Below are 15,904 nucleotides of genomic sequence, written 5' to 3'. Positions count from 1 at the left end.
GGTTGCTGCTTTACAGACACATTGCACATAGAGTAAAAGTTCCTGAAGGATTTATTGTTCTTCAGAATTTATTTAAGATTTGACCAGAACCTTGTAAAAAAGGAGATACCAATCCCACTGGCAACAGGCAGCCGGTAATGCACCCATAACATCCTAAGAAGAGTGCTTGCTATCCAGGGGAGAAGCTGGTGACTTCCCCTGGCTGAGAGGCAGCAGAAGCCTATTTGAAATAAGGAAGCATCATCTTTAAAGAGCATTTAATTAATATTGTATCACTTCCAGCACTGTAGGAATTCAATAATGGAGCAACCCAACCAAGTACAACTGGTTGAAGATCAATCAGATTTGGATTTTCATGTGACAAAGTTTTTTTAAAATATAAAGCATAAGAATTTACAATCATCCCCTTCACCATATTTTAGGGAAGATTATTGTTTCAGTGGCTCAGTTCCTATGCCTTTGGATGCCTTTGGTGTGCTGGTCAGAGAAATGGGTAGAAAAGATAAAGTATGGGGAGAAAGTAAAGAGAGGTTTACTTGATCTACATGGGAAAGGGTATAGAGCCGCCTAAGGAGGCAATGAAAACATCTAGAACTCGGCAAGGATAGCAAGAGAGAGGAAAGGAGGGAGTGTCAAGAGAGGCACCCTAGGCTGGAGATTTTGAAAGAGAAGAGAAACTTCAGTAGCTGCCATGAGCTGTGGGGTTTGGGAGAGACAGGAATGGAAAAGTGGATTTGTTGCAAGTTTGAATAGGCACTTCTGAGTAACTCTCTTTTACTCCTATTCAAGGAAAGCTTCAATATATTAATCATTCTTCAAGAATTTGGAATGGTATTTGTTTTTCTCTTGCATATGTTATCATGAGGTAATAGGCTTTAAGGAATGGCAAAGAAGCCCAGATTTATTTGGATATATCTATTTGAATCTTTCTAGAGTGAGTCATTCTGTGGGTTCTGTGCTTGTCCACAAAGTATAAAGTGGTGATTGTAAAAGGATGTGCCTGGGAGGTGGCCAGAGTACAGGATGTGACAATGCCTCAGCAACAGAGTGGTGACAAGGCTATGTTAGAAGGGGGCCCAGCAGAAGCTGGAGACCTGAGTGCAGTCACTTCTCCAGCACACTTCCTGTCACCTGTCGGTGACTCCCCTGACAGAGGCTCACGGTTGGTCTTCAGCATGTTGTCTTTGGGTCTTCCATTCTGCAGGATGTTTGCTGGAGAATGGCCAGCTGTGAGGTGAGGCTCCATCTGCTGGGCACAGGGTCATGGAAAGTCACTGCTCTGGAATTAAAAGTGCATCACTTCAGGATCAGCACTGGTGCTGCGTGACTGTTCACCTACTTGGCCTCAGTTTCTTCACCTGTAAAGCAGCTGTCTTGGGAAGATGGTATCAATGATCCCTTTCAGCTCTTATGCTCAATGATACCTTTCCAGATACTCATTCCTTACTGTAGTTATTGCTCCCACTTTGTCTTACCCCAGGGCCCTGGCCATCTCCAACTCCTCACCCAGATGTTTATTCTACTCACATCATGGCCCTCCCAATTAGACCCAACTGGGCGTGAGCAAAAACACTGGGGCTGTGGCTAGAGTGCCAAAGCTGCCTGCTCCTGAACTGTAAGCTCTAGACTAGCTGGGGGAGAAAAGAGGGCATCTCATCAGTGACCCAGGCACTCTGGGAACCATGTTCTGCATGCCCCTTCTCCACACACACAGAACAAGACAGTAGAGCCTGTCTCTGGAGCTCAGACAGCTTGCATAGCAGGAGGAAGCAGCTTTGCTTTTCTCCAGACACTTCTCAGAGCCACTGAAACAGCAACTGGATAAATATAGGAGGATGACGCATCAACTCTGAGTGAATGTGAGTGCATGAGCGTGCGTGCACAGACAAGCCGGCAAGCTGCAGGCTGCCACGTGGCTCTCAACCTCCAAGAATCGACACACGAGCTCCCAGAGCCAGAAAATCTTAGCAAAACTTGGTGTCATCAAAGAATCTTGGCAGGAGGGTGATCTGAGGCCATGAGCGCAGTCATGCCCTTGGCTCCTTGGAGCATTCATGGAGGTCACCCTCTGCTCGGCCCTGGCTATGTATAGTCCTGCTTTCTCCAGTGTGCATACAATCTTTCTGAATGAAACACCAGAAATCCTCCCAGGCTCTGTGAAAGCATCAACTGAGTGGCATTTGAAGGTCCTAGAAAATGAGTGGCGGAAATAGAGCAGGTGTTTTGCTCATTGTGAAAGGCAAATGCTGACTTGGAAGGTATTGAGGTAGGGAATATGGGCCAATCTCAGCACTGCCAATTTTTAATTACTAGCACAATTAGCAGCCTGGCCTAACAACAAGCCTATTTTGTAAAGCTCTGTTTAAGAACCAGCAAATTGTGGCAATAGCACTAAACAGATGAATAGCACAGTCATCATATCCCACTCTCTGAAAGCAATGATCTGCCTGCACAGTCCTGAACTTATCACAGCCTCTACCACCAGCAAATACCTGACATCCTCTTCTTAGCCCTGACTAAATTGGCATAAGGGTAAGAATCATGTCTCCACAAAGGCCATCTTCCTGTGGTTGATCAATCATATTAAGTGAACTATATTAAATCAATGCAATATACATCAACATTAGCTTCTTGGGATTAAATAAAATAGAATCTCCCTGTCCTCTTATTATCATCTCTTGTCATGACCACTATTTGAAATAATTTTGAAATATTTAATGCAAAGGCATACAACCCCTAAAAGTTGTGAAATAGCATCTCCTTGGAGATAGGATTTCTGTGAGAGACCCAGTATCCATGAGTGTCCATCTGGCCTTGATAGAACTAATATGTGGTTGAATCTGTTACTTAGATCAAACCTAAGAGACTCAGACAGGCCAAGATTGTTCCTCTGGGATGTGCAAGATCCCTGAGGAACAAGAGGGGCTCATAAACAACAGTAGAGGATCTTTGTAAGGAAAGGGAAGCTGTAGACTTTTCTAGACCATAAGACTTCATCTCTAGGACTGAGTTAGAGAAGCAGAAACCATAGACTTTGATAAGCACCTCCTGAGCTTTAACTGAGCCCCTAGCTCTTGTATTCTTGGGTCAAGACAAGTGATTGCTGATTTTTCACTGAGCTAAACTTTAGGCAATCATGGTGGAAAGAACCTCAGACTGCTTGAAGAAGATCTGGGTAACTCCCTACCTACAGAACCACACTGATTTTAGCAGAGTATGCTCTACCAGAAGATCAGCAGAGGACTGAGTAGTGTTAATTGCAGAGTTACTCTATTAAGCTGCTGTAATAAAATACCTTAGACTGGGTAACTATAGGCAACAGAAATGTATAAGCAACAGTTCTGGAAGCTGGGAAGTCCAAGATCAAGGCACCAGCAGATTTGATGTCTGGTGAGGGCTTGCTCTCTGCTTCATAGATGGCCCCTTCTTGCTGCATCCTTGTTTGGTGGAAAAGATGAACAACATCTCTTGGGCCTCTTGTGTAAGAGCACAGATCCCATTAATCACCTTCCAAGGCCCCATCTCTTAAGTGCACCATGTTGGGGACTAGGTTTCAACATATGTATTTGGGAGGACACAGACATTCAGACCACAGCAGTCACTAAGAAGAACTTGCTCCCAAATATTACCTCACTTCATGCCTAATTCCACCATTATAAATCTATTTACTGGAGACAAACATTGCTTCTCTTTGAGAATCATCTACAAATACTATGCAAGGGAATGTCAATCATTTCCCACCTTCTCCTGCTCATACCTACAAACACACTTCCTAGGGATCCTGACCAGCTGGCTTCCAGTTAAGTTAGGCCAAAGGGAAGTCCTAGCAGGAATTAGAGGGCAGGGGAAAGAAAGAAGTGGTAGTATTCCTGCCCCTCTGTCTCTCTGTTTGGGGGTGTCTCTGGCAGTGTCCACATTTCCCCTGTGGTCACACCAGGCCTCCAGTGTTGTCTGGGTGGTCCAGGCACATCTCCTTGATACCTCTAGTTGTTGCCATTGCTAATCTTTGCCTCTACATCTCCTGTTTGCTCTTCAGCTCTCACAACCCATTTGTAGCTGATTTCCCTATTCATTTTCTTTATTGAACTATGTGACTTGGGCTGTTTTCTTGTCTCCATCCTAACTTACTCAGAGGGGTACTGATATGGTTTGACTGTGTCGCCACCCAAATCTCATCTTGAATTGTAGCTCCCCTAATTCCCACTTGTCCTGGGAAAGACCCGATAAGAGGTAATTGAATCAAGGGGTGGGTCTTTCCTGTGCTATTCTCATGATAGTGAACACGTCTCATGAGATCTGATGGTTTTATAAAGGGGAGTTCCCCTACACAAGCTCTCTTGCCTGCCACCAGGAAAGACGTGACTATGCTCCTCATTCGTCTTCTGCCATCATTGTGAGACCTCCCCAGCCATGTGGAACTGTGAGTCAATTAAACCTTTTTCCTTTATAAACTACCCAGTCTTAGGTATGTCTTTATTAGCAGCATGAGTACAGACTAATATAGTTAGCATATAGATGTATTATAAGTGAGCTTAATTATTATTTTTTCTCTGCAAGACCCTATAGTAGAAGGGAAGTCCCAGGAAGCTCAAGAAAGAAGGATTTAAAAAGGGAGAAAAGGTGAATTTTCCCCAGGTCTTCTCTACCTACGAAAGGTCCCCCTGACTCTAGCGTTGTGTGGGAAAGCCATAAAGAAGCAGCTCCCTTCCACAATGCTGACTTGTTACTCTCTGGCTTTACATCATGGAATCTCTGCCCCAGCTGAAATCTGTTTGCTGGCATCCATGATTCGTGAGCTCCCAATTGCAGACTTTTGCATACCCATCCTCCTCCCCTATGACCACCTCTCCCCTACCTTCCTCTCTGTCTATATAGCTATATGGCTCTTCCTCCTTGACAAACCAACTTAAAGCCTAAAAATCTGAGCACTCTTATTGTTATACAGCCTGTCAGCAAGTTATAGGTGCAATCTGAGCTTAAATCCTCCTGCATTCTTTTGTTCATTTGTTTGTTGGTTTGTTCTTGCCAGAGATCTTGCAGTTTTGATTATAGGTGCTTTCCTATTTGGCCAATAGAATTTTAAGGTCCATACAGATATAAGACAATGTCTGCTATTTCTTTTGCTGCTTGTTCCTGCCCTTCCCTCTGTCCCTCCTGCTCCCAGCAATTATAGCATCTAGAACTGCTCTAGTATGTCCAACAAATATTGACATGCTGCCTAAACAAACTTCCTTGGCTAGAAAGACTAGGCATATACCTATTTGTCAAGACAGCATGCTTTCTGTAGGAGGAATGCTGGTCTGAAAACCCTCAGACCTGTTCTGTCTCTCACAGAACATCCCCAGTAGAATGCAGTCTCCAGGTACAGGGTTTGGTCAGTCATTATTTTCATTTCTCCCTGGGCCTTGTGTGCTTAAACTCTATCTGCAATGCGGTTGTTTTTCCTTCAGTACAAACCTCCTGAAGGGGATTCTTGCTGATGGCATCTGTGGCAGAGACGAGCTCATGCCTGAAGAGATAAATTATTTATGGTGAATGGTGCCTTAATGGATTGTGTGATCAATAATGCTTATAATAGCACAGCAGTGGACAAATCACAGAAGGGCTAGAACACGTGTCTACATCATTCTGAGAAGATGGGGTCCACCAGATAGCAAAAGGAGAAAAGGGGTACTTATGTCAACCTCAAATCGGTTCTGGATCAGGAATAAAGGGCAGCGTTAGGTTTGTTGGTTGGTTGGTTTCTTGTTTAAAGGGACAAATCAGTTTCTAGTCATGGGGAACACTGCACCAAAATGCCCCTAATATTATCTCCTTCCCAAAGACCAGCCTTCCTGCTCTAATCTAGCTAAGAGTCTCCCCAAAGTTCTGAGCTTTCCCAGCAGCTGTGCAGAGAACAGCCTGAAACAGCAAGAAACTCAGGCTGCCTGCAAGTAATGAAGACATTAGTATCCGTTGCTTAGAGTGTTAATTGCTTCATTGTAGTTCTTAGCCCCAGTTTAAAATTTCTCAAGACTCTGCTGTCTTTTATTTTTGTTGTTTGTTTTGTTTTGTTTTTTGGCCTGCAGGAAAGTCCTACGAGGATATCTAACTAGAATTTCAAAATCAACATGTCCAGAATCAGTGGCATTATCTCCATATCTCTCCCCGACCTCCTACCTGCTACCTCACCCTCCCACTCCCTGCAAAACAAAACAACAACAACAAAACCCTGTTTTTGCTCTTGATCTACTGTCAGCCTGTCACCAGTGTCTTGTAGTTATCCATGCCCAGCGCCATATGCTTCCCTTTCCAGGCTTAGCTCAACTATCACTCTCTTTCTGAAGTCTTCCCTTAAATCTGAAAAACATGGTGCTTAGGTTTCTCCCTAAGCACCACTCTTTACTTCTAGCTGATGTGGTGGATAGTTGTATGTGTGTCATCTCTCAAATGACACAATGAACTCCCTTTAAGGTATGCAGCATGTCTTAATCAACTTTGAATGTCCCAAAGAGGCTAGCACAGCACAATAATAAACTTTCCATTAGAATTTGTTGAATAAATGATTAAATGAGCAAATCGTATGTAGGTAACGGAGGTGGCACTGGCAATGCTTGTTTTCTTTATCATCTATATCCCTAAAGTGCGCAACAGAAAATAGTGGGAAGGGACTAAGCCACATCAGAGCAATTCTAAGTGAACAGCCCTCAAACTCTGTTCCACTATACTGAGCTCCATTTTCCTATACCTGGATTTGCACAGGCGTTTCCCAAAGGGAGTAAGAGTTCCCAGTATTGTTCCCATAGCTCCAGCTGAACTGAGGAGCTCAGAACTTTGAACTGAGGAACTCAGAAGAACTTTCTATAGAAAGGACAGAGGAACCTGGGCTTTTCTAGGCTGATTTGGATGTGGAAAAGCTATGCCAGACATTCCCAAGGCACTAGATAGCTATAAAGGGAAGAGATAGATCAGGATCCTAGCCACGGGCACTGAAAAGTGTTGAGTGTCACCATGGTAAGGGGCTTCTGCAGTCACCCCTGGGCTCCAATAACCAAGCAAGGTTGGCAGTAGGGCCACAGGGCCTGAGGTCCCACTTTCCCACTCTCACATAGGCATCGTCTCATCTTTTTGAATTGACGGGGTTGTCTTGGTAGGCCAGAGGTAGGAGGTAAAGAAAGATAAAATTATTCATAGGTAACATTCGTACATGCATCTAGCCAGTACCAGGACACGCAACAAATAATTTTTTTTCTGTAAACCCTCCAGTTGGTGCCATCCAAGATGTACTGCTGGGTGTAACTCTCAAGATAAAGGCTCTTTGCATAACCCCCTAGAGAAAGCTTTCTTTTTTAAGCTCTAGGTGAAGGGCAATAATAAATTTGCAGCCAATTCTCTGGTCTAGGTTTCAGGACCCACATCCCATGTCGACCCAGCATGTGTGGCACAGCCTCTCCTTGTTAGTAGGTTCCATTGTTGTTGCAGTGAGAACTTTAATTTTGTATTTTCTCACTTGGGTGCAAGTAAATTTTTCAGACATAAAATTGAGCTAATGTCATCATTGAGCATTTCATTTACTTCTTTTTTTCTTATAAAAGAAACCGCCCTTGAATATATTTGGCTGTGTGATTGCACAGTCAAATAAGGATACATTTAAATATTCAACTGGGTAACTACGTCTACAGTCTACTTTTGTTACTGGCTTACAACACTATACATGGATAGGAACACCTACCTTGATAATGTTCTTGATATTCGCTTTGGTCTCTTGTGAGTGACATAAGCCTTGCTTAACTGATTTGTTTCCTCTTCTAATCTTAGCAAATCACATGATTATCATTGAGAATGACATCCATTCTGAAGATACTATTCAGGATGACTTCAGGACTAGAAATAGTATCTGGCTTGTTTCTAGTACATTTTACCTGAAGTTTCATGTATGAATGGGACAACGAAAGCCTCAGATTGTCAACTAACTCTACCAAGTCTTACAATAGTTCAGTGTTCATCCAAAAATCAAATCCATAATTCCAGATCATTTCTTCAATTCCTTCAACTCTTCTTTGAAGGTAAGAATCTCAAATCACTATATCCTCAATACTTTTTGGCAACAAGGCTCTCCTTCTCTGTATAATTTATCCCTGGGTCTGTAGTAGGTCTTCAACAATAAATCATTGTTGAGGGTAGGCAGAATGAAAAGACAAAGACCCTTTGACTTTCTGTGGACAGGAGATGCAATGAGCTTCTCTCACAGTTTTATAATCTGAAAAAAAAAGCTGACTCAAATCATTATGTGAGAAATCAAACACATGTTCCTTGTGCTTTTGGCAATTAGGCTTCTTTTTAGAAATATAAATCCTGGCTGGGCGCTGTGGCTCATGCCTGTAATCCCAGCACCTTGGGAGGCCCAGGCAGGCCAATCACTTGAGCCCAGGAGTTTGAGACCAGCCTGGGTAACATGGCGAAACCCTGTCTCTGCAAGAAATACAAAAATTAGTCCAGTGTGGTGGCACACGCCTGTGGTCCCAGCTACTTTTGGGAGGCTAAGATGGGAGAATCGCTTGAGCCTGGGAGGGCAAGGCTGCAATGAGCCAAGATTGTACCACTGTACTCCAGCTGGGGCAACAGAGCGAGAACTTGTCTCCAAAAAACAAACAAACAAACAAACAATAAGAAGAATAATAGTTTTAAAAAAGAAACATAAATCCTCAGAAAAAGTGATTGTGTAATTCCATGGCAGGAAAACAGTGTGTGGAAAATGTACACTTTGAGTATGTGCACGTTCAACCATGCCTCCATCTGTAACTTCACAGCTGAGACCCAGACTCTCGTTTGATTTTCTAAGCCACGCAAGACTGATCAAGAATCCTACCAGAAGAAAGTTTTCAGAATCCTGACCTCACTCCAGCAGAAACGTTGTTAGTGACAATGTTCTGGAAGACACCTCAGCATGAATCTCTGGAGCCAGCATCTGGTACCACTGCCATCTCTGGGGTGAATACTGCAATTAAGAGCCTGACTCTCTATGGTGAATAAAAGGGTTGTGAAATTATATGTAGCAGTGAAGAGTGTGTTGGAATTAATATTTGTACAGCTTATGAATATAAGTGTCAGAGGGAAGAGACTTTCAAATTTCATATACCCAATTCCCCCTAACTCCACAGAGATCAATTGAAGACAGATCATGTTTTGTTGCTGAAAGACCCTGGAACGGAAAATCTAACACCTTACTGGTTTAGAACTTACTAGAAGTAAAACTGAAAGCACAACAGAGTTCCTTCACTTGTACATTCCGCCTCAGATACTCATCCTGCAGTCCTAGGACTTCAACCATGCCTCCATCTGAAATCCTAGCTTAGCTTCCCATCACTCTCCGTCTACCACTCCCATTCTTGGGTGACCACTGCCTTTCTCCCGGGACCATGAGCTGACGACCTTCGCTCCTTTGTTATAAGCTTGGCTCACAGAGGCAAAGGTCCCTTCTTTGGGCTCCCATTTTTTGAGGCATGTTATGTAAGAAGATGGCTGCCTAAACCAACCAGCTCCTCACACTTGATCCATGGATATCAATGTCACTGCCATTGAGGAGGTGCCAGCCCTCTGTCCTGAGACTCATTGCAGAAGAAGGCTGCCTTGCATATACACACGTTGTACTTGAAGGCAGGAAATAATATTTCATCTGAAACCACCAGGTTCATCCATTTCCTTGAAACCACTTAGACATTAAAGAGCAGATGCAGAATTCCCACCAGCACTGTTGACATTTTCTGTCTCAGAAGGATTCCCTTTCAATCAACAAAGTGAGTGCTTTCCTGGGCCTGGGCTTGGCTTGAACTAGACAAGAGAGACCAAAACACTTTCCTGGCACAGACAGCCTGCATTCACATGCTTGGAAGGTTTTAGTTCCTTCTTCACCCCAAATGCCCAGCAGAGACACCCAGCTTTCTCTCCAGTGCTATTCTGAGAATCTGCCAACTTCCAGTGATGAAGCTGGCATTCTTTAGTGCTGATGACTCACGTGCTGTCATCAGCACAGGCCGGGCACTGGGGAGTACCTGGGGGAGAAGCCCGGCTGTGACTGCTATTGCCTCAGCTCTCCTAAGAACCCTGTAAGGCTGCCCGTGAGTGTGCAGATGTAGGCTCTAGCCTTGCTGATCTATCCTCCTGAGGAGGGCAGACTGAGATCAGGGAGGGGAGCAAGGAAGTGAGGGAGGCTAGAGGGAAGTGCCATGTCTCCCTGACACTCCAGCAATCTTTATGATATGAAACAATTCTGGTTCTTTGCTAGCAAAGCTTTAATCACTGGGAGGCTTATGCAGCTAGAGAATTTTGCTCACAAATAAAGCGGAGAAGATGCCATGTGCTCATCAAACCTGTGGCCTTTGTCGCCGGGACCCACAGCCAATGAGATTTCCCAGCTCCCTTCAATTAGATGAGCCATATGACTGAGTTCTGGCCACTGAAAATGAGAAGGAACAATGTATATTACCTCAAAGCTGGGCCTATAAGACTGTGATGTGGTTTTGCACACTCTCTTACCCCCATTAGTGGACTTAGTGTTCATACCCAGGGTGAACCTGGCAGCCATGCTTTAAAGGCAGAGGGTGGGCCACAGGGGACTGTGGAGAACAAAGGACTGTGAAGTGGGTAGAAAATAAGCATCGTTGTGCTAAGGCACTGAGACGCTGGGCTATGATAGCAGCAGCCAGCCCTCCCCACCCCCACTACTACAAGCATTGCCTTCCACATTAGTCCCCAAATTGTGTGACTACTGCTCTAAATGTTTAATATTAGAAATAAAGTCTCACAAATAATAAAAAGGCAAATGACGTTACAATTCTAATGGGGGAGGGGTGTACAAACGCTTTAGTTGTCTTAGAATTCGTTTGTATCCAGTACTGCTCAAAGTAAGTAAATTCCATGGGAAAGCTTTGATATCTCCAGTTGAATCACAGATTTGAGCTATAGCAACATTTGTTGATATAGACTCTGACTAGTGTTCTATTTAGCTTCTAACTTTAAGAAATTCCCACTGGCAGCTGAACAGTCCCAATTCTTTAAAAGAAAAAATTGGAAAAAAGAAAAGAATGGTAAAGTGTGAGGGTAATTCTGAACTGATTTTTCTTTCCTTATGAATCCATATGACTTCTGAGTTGGCATTTAGCACTACATTTCTGTGTATGTTTCTCACAGGCAGAGCCTATGCTTTACCACACTTTACATCCCTCACAATGGCTAGCACAGTGTTCTTCAGTTTGCTGGATTTTTAAAATGAAATCAATTGCTTGATTATTATGTATTGCATGCCTACATTAAAATTTCTCATGTAACCCACAAATATATGCACCTACTATGTACCCACAAAAAATAAAAAATTTTTAAAAAGCTGGACATGGTGGCTCATGCCTGTAATCCCAGAGTTTTGGGAGGCTGAGGTGAGAAGATTGCCCAAGGCTAGGAGTTTGAGACCAGCCTGGGCAACATAGTGAGACCCTGTCTCCACAAAAAATAGAAAAAATTAGTCAGGCTTTTCAGTGTGTGCCTGTGGTCGCAGCTACTCAGGAGGCTGAAGTGGGAGGATCACTTGGGCCCAAGAGGACGAGGCTGCAGTGAACCATGATCGTGCCACTGCATTCCAGCCTGGGTGACAGAGTAAAGCCCTGTCTCAGAAAATAATATTAATGAATTAATTTATTAATTAAAATTTTAAGAAATCAGTTCTTGTCCACCTTTTATCTTCCATCCCTTGGGTCATCTCTCTATTCAGTCACTTCACATTTTTGGCTTCAAGAAAAGATAACACAGCAAAAAGTTAGAGAAAAGAGGAGTCACTGATTGGCCACAGGAAGGAAGGGAGCTGGAAGAAAGAACTCAGAGGCTGGTGGGTCCCCAAGAAACATTCCAGAGCCTCCTTTCAGGAGCTTAGCCTGGCACAGGCATGGGGAGAAATGACAGATGTCCTCCTTACCCACCTTGGTTGGTTCTGCCTGCAGAAGGAAGGAACTTACATTCAGGTTCCCAGCTGGAGCCCAGGAAAGCAACATGATCCTACAGAATAATGGTATATGCTTGTGTGCCGACTTAGTGTGAGGCACTGGTATGATCACACGAGTGGCAAAGAAATAAGGAAGGCTTTTGGACAGTCTCTTGGAGATTTCTGAGGCCCAGAATTCTGTGACAGAAACAGATAACACGTTTGTGCCCAGGAGAGTCCTGGAAGTAGCTGAGAGAGAGAGCTGGATGCAAAGAGCCCATGGTCAGGAACCAGGGATGACTCAGCAGCCACCTGGTGAACCAATAACTGAAGACCAGATGGCAAGGTGGACACCTCCGGGGAGGCCAGCATGGATGGCGAACGATCTCGAGGACCAGATGTCCCCTTCCCAATACCTGGCACTGCCTAAGCCTCCAAATGTAAATGCAACCCTAAGGAAAGGGGCTGGGGGAGGGTGGGGAGATAAGCCAAATTAATTTAGATTGAATTTCTACAACCCCAGAGGAATGGAGGCTTAAAAAGAAAGAAAGGGAAACAAAGAATTATGTTTCAGACACATCTGAATATGTGGAATGAAATTGATACCTGTGACATGTGATCCAAGAAACGGGGGTTTCTATTAACCTTAAAGAAAAGGCAAGAAGGAAGTTAACGAGTCTTGTAATTTCAGGAACAATGGAGAGCCTCCCTCCCCCCACTGTCTCCTGCACCTCTGTGATGGTGTTTGAATTTTCACCATCACATTGCTTTTTTTCCTTTGATTTAAAATTTTCCTCTGATCATACACATACTATTGACGAATGTTCACCTTATTAGTCACTTATTCCTTGATGTATTAATAAATCAGTTTATCCTATGCTTTTTGACAGCAGGCTGCAAGCAAGAAATGTTTTTCCTACACAAGGGAAGGAGGGAGAAAGAGGATGGAGAGGAAGGAAGGGTGTGGGAAGGCAGGAGAGAATGAATGAATCAAAGGACCAAATACCACGCAAAAAATGAAGAGAGTGGTAGCTCTGAACACAAACTTTGTCTACCTTACAATTTTGAGTAGGAGTAGCCAGAGATAAGGATAGAGCCAACTCTGTGTTATGAAAAACTACCTGCCTCTCTTCAAGGTGGCCGCCCTTCCTGGGGAGGTGCAGTGCTTTGTGTGACTCATCTCTAAGTGCTGCGTGGGCTCCGGCAGCAGATACTGACAACAGTGCCCCCCCACAGTCACCAGAATGCTCTCCTCTCCGGCATGTTCCCTCCGCGCCTTTCCAAGAACCTTGCAAACAGCAACGAATTCATGAAGCCCAACGGTACACCTGCAAGGCAGGTGCCAATTCAATCAATTAAGCACCAATAAACATTATTTCATGGGAGAAATGGTGCTGCTAACTTAGGGCAGAAAATATGATTCAGAGAAGTCTCACGGCTTGTGAAATTAGGGCTTTCTGTTGAGGAGTTAAATCAGCCTTTTGTGCGATGAGGCTGCAGCAGGGACAGAGCATATAAAGCAGGTGTTCTCTGTGACATGAATCTGAAAAGTTAAGCCAGGAGAGAAATAGGTAAATAAAAGCGAATGTAAGACCTAAATCCCACAGCAAGGGCAGTGACAGGAGGAGAGTCACTCAGCAGCCACAGAAAGATACTGTTAAGATGGAAGAAAACAACGCCCAGTCTTTTGTGTTCAGGGATAGTGAATTATTAGGTTTTTTTTCTTGTCGTGACCTTGTGATATTGAGTAGCCTCTCTTCAGACAATCAGTGTTGACATCAGCTACATGCTCAGATCAATAGACATTTCAGGGGATGTCAAGAAACTGTGTTCTCAGAGGCAAGGCAGGCAGCCTGCCTACCTTGTTCACCCGCCATGTCACCAGGTTTACCGCGAGATTAGGATGTGGAAATGGGTCAGTGTCCTTCAATGGCATCAGCGAGAGAGGCTTTTCCACTGCACTTTTCAGGGATGAGTCAGTCTGCGGGTTATTTTCCACTAACCCAGGCACGTGGCCATTCATTAAATCTGGAAATAAATCATGCACGGCGCCCCTGGGGAACTGTATTTGTTTTGCATGGTTCTTATTCAGCACATCCAGCTAGAAAAGACAGCCGCTCCACCCTTACCAGTTCTGAAAACATAAACTGTGGCTTATTTTCAGGCTTTCTGCCTTCAGAGATTTTGCCCATTGCTGGTTTGGAGTTTCCTAACAGCATCTCTCACTAAGAACATGCTCATTAAATCCATTTTGGATTTGATCCTTGTGAATATTAATGCCAGTGGGGGCTGTGAAGACCCCTCTGTGATGCGCCTGTCACAACCAGATAATGATTCACACCTAGGCATGTGGATCGACCCTGCGACAATGTGCCTGGAGCAGTGAGTCTGAAATCTTCATTCTCATAAGAATCACCCAGGGAACTTTTAAAAATGCAGATTCCTGGGCCTGGCTCCCACAGATTCTGAGTTAATAGGTCTGTGGCAGGGACCCAGGCACCTGCAGTTTTATAAGCTCCAGGTGATTTTCTTTTTTCTTTTCTTTTTTTTTTTTTTTTTTGAGACGGAGTCTCGCTCTGTCGCCCAGGCTGGAGTGCAGTGGCGCGATCTCGGCTCACTGCAAGCTCCGCCTCCCGGGTTCACGCCATTCTCCTGCCTCAGCCTCCCCAGCAGCTGGGGCTACAGGCGCCTGCCACCGCGCCCGGCTAATTTTTTTTGTATTTTTAGTAGAGACGCGGTTTCGTCGTGGTCTCGATCTCCTACCTCGTGATCTCGATCTCCTACCTCGTGATCCGCGCGCCTCGGCCTCCCAAAGTGCTGGGATTACAGGCGTGAGCCACCGCGCCCGGCTCTCCAGGTGATTTTCATGCAGGTGGTCTTTGTGACGCTACTTAAGAAACTGTCCGGGCCACGCCTTCTCACCTCTCTCCTTGCTGTTCTTTCTGTCTCTCAGCACTTGCCCCCAGGAGCTATCCTGCCTGCATTTATTCTGTTACTCCATTGTCAGATCCCACTTGGCCAGCTCAACTCTAACAATTGGCTTCTAGAAAGCACACCCCTGTGTGGATCCAACCTCCACATGGCCTAGTAAGGCAGAGGTCACATTCACGTGGAGTGGTGGGGTGTGCTCACGGGCCTTCTGAGATTTTTTTTTAACCCATGGTCCAGGCAACCATGATTCCTTTTCTGTTATTTTACCCCTTACCTATAGACTAAAGATATCAGATGTAAGCTCCTACAAACTCCCACCAAGTGTAAACCTGAAGGGGAGGGATCCCCATCATTATATCATAAGCATTTTCTTCAAGAAGGAAGGAAATATACTACTAAAATCTCCCAATTATCTGCACTAATGAAGAAAACCATGACACAGATAATCCAATTATATTTTACTTTGAAATTAATTGCATGGTTACTTGACAGAAGATATGCTTCCTAACTGTGCTTTATTTAACTGGTGTGTGGCTATTTCCTAAGCTGTATACCAGCTGATTGCTGGTATGGCGTTTAATTTCAAATTTATTTTGATACCACACTTATGCACAATGTGTAAAACCTCAAATCACAGGGTCCAGACATTTGGACACAGAAAACCTTGGAGAAGAAATAGTTATGAGAGCCAGGGCATGGACCAGTAGCTACTTTTAGCTGTTTCCAGGTCAGCAGAAAGGGAAACAAATGTGATATCATCACCAGATCTGTACCTCTCCATGACAGTGTCATCAACATTTCAGCTTATGGTGGATTGGGTGGCACGGTTTATGTGGTCTTTTCTAACCTTGAAATCCCATGAACTTGAAACATAGTGGCCAGATGTGGGCCTAGAGAGGACCATAATCCTTCATGGTCTCCAATAGCCCAAGAAACAGAGCACAGGTCACCAAAATTTTCTGCCGTCAATATTTGGACTCATTTCCTCCAAGTCTTTGAATAGGAGAATTTAGTCGGTTGGTC

General features: G+C 44.2%; 1 protein-coding gene and 1 long non-coding RNA gene across 5 annotated transcripts in view; one reads left to right on the top strand and one right to left on the bottom strand.

Annotated features, from left to right (window-relative positions):
* Positions 1-15,904, top strand: part of LOC134761304 (uncharacterized) — a 100,730-nt gene that overhangs the window by 73,388 nt on the left and 11,438 nt on the right. The gene's annotated exons all lie outside the window — the stretch shown is intronic.
* LOC129058828 (uncharacterized) lies at positions 34-15,091 on the bottom strand. Of its 4 annotated transcripts, none has more exons than XR_008524241.1 (3): positions 14,735-15,091; positions 7,712-8,239; positions 34-1,279 (listed from the first exon to the last, which is right to left on the bottom strand). It is a non-coding gene; the product is annotated as an uncharacterized LOC129058828 (long non-coding RNA). The 4 variants fall into 4 exon arrangements; XR_008524240.1 differs by having other exon boundaries at positions 7,712-8,252; positions 14,735-14,959; XR_008524238.2 differs by having other exon boundaries at positions 7,712-8,451; positions 14,714-14,899.

The sequence above is a fragment of the Pongo abelii genome, chromosome 3, assembly GCF_028885655.2.
Source record: "Pongo abelii isolate AG06213 chromosome 3, NHGRI_mPonAbe1-v2.0_pri, whole genome shotgun sequence".
NCBI classification, from domain to species: domain Eukaryota; kingdom Metazoa; phylum Chordata; class Mammalia; order Primates; family Hominidae; genus Pongo; species Pongo abelii.
The sequence above is the reverse complement of the archived record's forward strand: the minus strand, read 5'-3'. Positions and strand labels throughout refer to the sequence as shown.